This window comes from Epinephelus moara, chromosome 17 (assembly GCF_006386435.1).
Source record: "Epinephelus moara isolate mb chromosome 17, YSFRI_EMoa_1.0, whole genome shotgun sequence".
Taxonomy (NCBI): domain Eukaryota; kingdom Metazoa; phylum Chordata; class Actinopteri; order Perciformes; family Serranidae; genus Epinephelus; species Epinephelus moara.
In genome coordinates this window covers 30,841,059-30,847,477 of record NC_065522.1, presented here as the reverse complement: position 1 = coordinate 30,847,477, position 6,419 = coordinate 30,841,059, and the positions used below count along the sequence as shown (strand labels likewise).

Genomic DNA, 6,419 nt, shown 5'->3' with positions numbered 1-6,419 from the left:
GTTTGGGGCCAAGAACAATAACTTCAGTTTTGTCTGAATTTAACATCTGGAAATTGGTGCTCATCCAGGTTTTTATGTCTTTATGGAGTTTAGTTAATTGATTACTTTCTTCTGGCTTCATCGATAAATACAACTGTGTATCATCCGCATAACAATGGAAATTTATAGAGTGATTTCTAATGATGTTACCTAAAGGAAGCATATATAGAGTAAACAGGATTGGTCCGAGTACAGAACCTTGCGGAAGCACAGAACCTTGCGGAAGCACAGAACCTTGCGGAAGGTTTAGTCGACCAAGATTTTCTTTGGTTGACTACAGCCCTACAAATTATAAAGTATTAAAGACCATGAGAGGTCTAGATGCCACAGTGATTGCCTGAAAGCCTCTCAACCTATGAACTCAACCCCTCTGGTAAAGTCAGTGACGGTGACCTGACCCAATGAAAAGAAAAATGATGACCATGTTCAGGACCGTTCACGCCTTGGGAAAGATGGGAGGGCCGATGGCGGACTTCGAGTGGCTCTGCGACTAACTGTTTTAACTCTTCAGTCACTATAAAATTGAGGGGAACTGTTGAGTTTGAGTTGATGTTAACATCAACAACGCTTTGAACGCTTTCGTCGGCTGCTATCATGTAAGCTAGTGTTAACTACTGTTCATGTTACCTCTATGAACGCTAAGTTAACTTACTACCACTAAATTGGTAACCTTACGTTAGTCCTCTAACATTGCCTGAACGACAGATATCGCAGATGTGTGTGTTTTTAAATCATAGCCAGTAAGCTAACGTCACAGTAGCACACAGTGGTACTCCTGTGCTACTGTATGCTACTGTATTTAATGTTACTTATGTTTGCTTCCTGGTTTGATAAAACCCCATCATCTGCGATATTAGTTATTCAGGTGACATTAGAGGAGACTGGCTAAATTGTGTTTTTCCCTTTGTCATTCTAATGTTAATAATGTTCTCCCTTTGGGGATCAAAAAAGTGATTCTTATTCTTATTCTCTTGTCTTTTTAGACTGGATGAGATGAAAGGCCTGCTAATAGGGAAGACCAGAAACACACTTGAAGAATGGAGCTGTTGGAAGGGAAGAGAACAGATGAATATAAAAAGATGAAAAGAAAGGAGTCAAGAAGTTTATGCTTGGTCAAAAATGCAATGAAACTGAGCCTAAAGCTCAATACTGCAGTCAGATTCTCTTTACTATTTTCCAATCCAAAGGACCTTTTCTTTATGTTGGAAAAATGTACACATGATTTTGCAGAAACTTTTAAGTGGTGTTAAAAATAAAATAAATATTGACTTAAAATTCTGCTTTGGTTGAATTTTACATTTGAAAATTTATTTCAAGATTTACCTCATTATGTTTGACAGTAAAACCTTTATCCCAGCACCCCAAATGTATCCAGTCTGTATACCTCTGATTAAAGCTTCATACAGGGGCGTCGGTGGCTTAGTGGTAGAGCAGGTGCCCCATGTACAAGGCTGTTGCCGCAGCGGCCCGGGTTCGAATCCAGCCTGTGGCCCTTTGCTGCATGTCATCCCCCCTTCTCCCTCCTCCTTTCACGCTTACACAATATCGTTGGCCGTTCGATATTGTTATCAAAGTTATTATTACGCATATAAAAATGTTGAAGACACTGGAGATAGAAGAAAACTGGATAAGCAAAATTTAAAAGTTGAAAATAACTTTGATTAAGAGCACGAAAGAGTTACATAGGAACCGAGTATAAGAGCGTAACTGATTAAAACGTAAGATACGGTAAAAGCAAGTCGACAAAATAAAAAAACAAGAGTGGCTAAGATACAGAAAAGAAGAGAAGCCAAGAGAGCAAGAGAGAGAGCTGTGCCGAGCTCACTTGTTTTTATCTGGCCAAAGTGGGCGGGTTTGATAAGGCGGCCTCTTTAGTCGTAAATAGGCTTATTATTTTATTTTGGAGGAAACTTAATGCTTTTATTATACGAGATTGTATACTTTGATATGTTACGCGCGATGGCAAACGCTCCTCTCATTATGGTCAAAATCGGTTCTTAACATCCAATTAACATTAATACAATTATTATACTGCGTGTATTAAGCAGAGTACACGTATAAACGACTTCACATACACACACTCTAGATGAATCTATAGTTGCAACATATAATGAAAAAAGGAACAAAATGAAGAAGCACATATTCATGACAACAAGTTGATTAATAAACCCCAAACTATATCTTAATTCTAAATATAATATGGAATTCCTTACGGGAACTCTTCTTCACTCCGCCACAAGATGGCAGTGTGGCTCCATGTTAAATGAGGGATTAAACGAAATTGAATTTGCAACTCATTAATCTTTTGTTTAACAGGATTAAAATTAAATATCATTCGGATAACGAAAATGGATTATGCACATGTACAGACTAGGGTTGTCAAAAGTATCGATACTCTGAAAAGTATCGATACTCAAACGCTGTATCCGGATACAATACTAATTTACAAAAGTATCGATGCTAACAGTGCACGCCACCTCAGTGCCTGTCGGGTGTGCGTGACGGGTCCGACGGACACGCGCTGTGTAGGCAGCGTCTGGCAGGCGCAGAGCCCTCATTGCAACCCGGCTTGTTGCATGCACACATTTCTCTTGCTGTAATATGGCCAGCGCGGCTGCAGGAGGATCAGAGAAGCCAGTTTTGGTCAAAAATGATAAAGGAAAAAGCGCTCTTTGGAAATATTTAGTGAAGTGAACACAGCACGCTGCAGACGGCAGGTACAGCCCCTCCCCTCACTGCTGTTGCCAGCATCAAACTAAAATATAACTTCTAACGTTAATGTGGGAGCTAAGCAGAAAACTTTATCAGTCATGCCCGTCTATAACATCAATAGACAATGTTAGTTTAACAGGACAACACAATAATGTGTGTCTGAAAAATTATGTTAACTGCGAAGTCACAGATTGAAGCTGAAAAAACATTTGGTTTCTCCCGTAACCCCTGGTTCTCCAATTACATAGTGAGGTAGAAACAGGAGCATCCTGAGCCTAAACTACCAACTCTATTTGATCAGCAACGAAAATATGGTGCCAATTCACCAGAAGCACAGAAAATAAACAGGGCTGTAGATAAATACATTTGTATGGACAGATCTTGTTTCTGGTTGTTATTTATTTTGGGGGGATTTTTTTGTTGTTATCACTGATGTTACTGTTCTGATCTTTATTTAAAAAATGACATGCCTCTTAATTTTTTTGCTGCTGTATCGAAAATGGTATCGAGTATCGAATATTTCCATGGATATCGATATCGAGTTTGAAATTTTAGTATCATGACAACCCTAGTACAAGTTTAGGATTTGGAAAATCAGGCACGGTATGAGATCGCTGCTTGTTCTCGCAATATTTCGGCCACGCTTTGGGAAGCAGAGCTAAATGTGAAACAAACATGGCACCACACTGGTAAGGTAAGACAACACGTTTACAACATGGCACCACACTGGTAAGGTAAGACAACACGTTTACAAGCTTGTTTAGTGGACTAACTTTGCACTTGAAGGTTGCCCTTTCACTTACGTTTTAACAGGTCTGACGCTACTAATGCGCCCCGGCTGTATCTAGGCTAACGGCTAACATGCTAACTATTATTTTTATGTCACTTGAAACAAATTTAGGACGACAGGAGACAGGTTGAAATAAACCGAAATTTCCCTTTAAGACTTTCCTCTTTGATAAAGTTTATAGTTAGGGCTGGCTCAGGCTTGCCTTGTACCAGCCCCCAGTTAGGCTGACTTAGGCCTAGTCTGCCAGGGGACCCCCTATAATACACCGGGCACCTTCTCTCCTTCTCTCTCTCTCTCTCTCTCTCTCATGTCCTGTTACTGCATCTTGCTAACTCGGCCATACTGCATGTCACTAACTCGGCTTCTTCTCCGGAGCCTTTGTGCTCCACTGTCTCTCAGATTAACTCATATTGCAGCGGTACCTGGACAGCGTGACGTGTGTGGTTGTGCTGCTGCTGTGGTCCTGCCAGATGCCTCCTGCTGCTGCTGTTATCATTAGTCATACTTCTACTGTTATTACACATGATTATTGTCACATATGTTTACTATCAGATATTAACATTTACTTTAAACATATTGTACCACAGTAGCCAGAATCATAATTCTAATATTATTACTTTCATTAATGTTGTTGTAAGCTACTGTCATTACCATCTGTCCTGCATCTCTCTCTGTCTCTGTCTCTCTCTCTGTCTCATTGTGTCATATGGATTATTGTTAATGTATCATGTCTGTACGACATCTATTGCACGTCTGTCCGTCCTGGAAGAGGGATCCCTCCTCAGTTGCTCTTCCTGAGGTTTCGACCGTTTTTTTCCCCCGTGAAAGGTTTTTTTTGGGGGAGTTTTTCCTGATCAGCTGCGAGGGTCCTAAGGACAGAGGGATATCGTATGCTGTAAAGCCTCTGAGGCAAATTGTGATTTGTGATATTGGGCGTTATAAATAAAATTGATTGATTGATTGATTGATTGATTGATTTACCGTTACCTAATGTGTAGTGTTTGTAAGACCATACGAAGGCCACCCACCATCTCATGTGAGCCAGCTATTTGAATTGTCACCTACTTAAAACGTGGGCTGACCAATCTCTCATTGAGCCGAGGTCATGCAAACGGTAGCTAACGTGGCTCCATTGACTTGCATGTTAAGTAGCTAGCAGGCTAGCAAGGTAGCTGACTTTGTTGATGTACACTTAACAAAAATATAAACGCAACACTTTTGTTTTTGCTCCCATTTTTCATGAGCTGAACTCAAAGATCTAAAACATTCTCTACACAAAAGACAAATATTGTTCACAAATCTGTCTAAATCTGTGTTAGTGAGCACTTCTCCTTTGCCGAGATAATCCATCCCACCTCACAAGTGGGCTTATCAAGATGCTGATTAGACAGCATGAATATTGCACAGGTGTGCCTTAGGCTGGCCACAATATTTGAGGGAAAATTCAGTGTATTTTGCGGTCTATGGCTTAATTTAAAAGGGAATTAATCTGAAGTACGTCATATATGAACTCTTTAAACACCAAACTGTTCAGAGTTTAACGTTATGTTATTGCCAACACAGCAGACTTTTAAAAATTTTTTTTTACATGTGTGCAAAGCAGACTGCTGCAGTACTGGAAAAATACACAGTACTAGTATGAATTATGCGGTTCATTCAGAAGTGTCAGAGGACTGAGTTGCTGTCCATGTGCTTATTATGTTAATCCCTGTGATGTTTCTTGCACTCTATGTAAAGAAAAGAATGTGCTATACAAATAAATTTGCTTTGCACTGCATTTCCTTGCCTTTGTCTGACCACAAACATATGTTGGATGTTTTGGTACAAACAGGTTATAATGTTAGGTGAAACTAGACGTTGAGAAATAGGTCTGTATTTGTTACTCTTATTTACAGCAAAATTCAAATTCAAATTGATCCAGATCTCTGCCTTAACTTTTGAAATACCCAAATGCAGCCTTTATCTGGATTAAAGGGAGGATTGGATTAATTTACCAGATCTGAATACTGATGCTCAGGATCAGGATCCTCTTGATCTGTGTTGAAATAATCAGTTTTCAGATCAGATCAGGATTTAATCCAATCCGGCCAGGAGTTTTCAGATCAGATCAGGATTTAATCCAATCCGGCCAGGATAATCCTATCAGATCACTTTGACTTTGGGAGTATTTCTATTTCCTGACACTTTATACTTCTACTCATGAGTCATGACACCTCAGCTGTCAGCTAACAACAGGAAACTGAGGCTATAATTAACACGGGCAGAGAAGCTAACGACACCAGAGGAGCTAACGTAGTATCTGACGTGCCATGTTATGTGCTGACCGGGGTCTTTTATGATCAGTTAGGGGCCCAGGTCAAGCCTTTATTATGGCCCAGGTCAAGGATTGATAAGCTAGGTTGAAAGGTTGGATTCCATCTAGATTGTCTCTCTGTCACCTGTCACATTCTGTCTCAAAGTTCACAAAAACAACCAATCTATATATAGACAGGGTAGGTGCAGCTGTTATTCAGCGCAGTTCATGTTGGCTTCGAACCCTCTCTCAGGCAACCCTAGGAGCTTGATTTGATGCTGTACTTCTTGTAATAAACCTTTCTATATACAAGCAAGATGGTCTCCTTCATCACCTTCACATCATCGCTATTTAATAAACAACACTAACGACACCAGAGAAGCTAACGTGGCTTTTAATCGTCGACAGACTGAATATTTATTGAACAAAGCTGCAGTTATATTATTAATAATGAACTTGTAATGTTTAATGAACAAACCTGCTCTGTGTAACCGAAGCTGAGGGTTGAAAACAGCGTCCAGTAGTTTCCGTTGTCGCTCGTTCTCCTCTTTTGATCGACAAAGTTCCTCCTCGTACTCTGCTATC

The 6,419-nt window shown here is 40.0% G+C and overlaps 1 protein-coding gene, 1 long non-coding RNA gene and 1 pseudogene across 5 annotated transcripts in view; 1 reads left to right on the top strand and 2 right to left on the bottom strand.

Annotated features, from left to right (window-relative positions):
* The window catches only part of LOC126404276 (gastrula zinc finger protein XlCGF57.1-like), a 236,338-nt gene that overhangs the window by 76,254 nt on the left and 153,665 nt on the right, over positions 1-6,419 (bottom strand). The window lies entirely within an intron of this gene.
* Positions 1-6,419, bottom strand: part of LOC126404292 (oocyte zinc finger protein XlCOF6-like) — an 89,066-nt pseudogene that overhangs the window by 37,170 nt on the left and 45,477 nt on the right.
* LOC126404398 (uncharacterized) overlaps positions 1-6,419 on the top strand; it is a 32,073-nt gene that overhangs the window by 19,412 nt on the left and 6,242 nt on the right. The window lies entirely within an intron of this gene.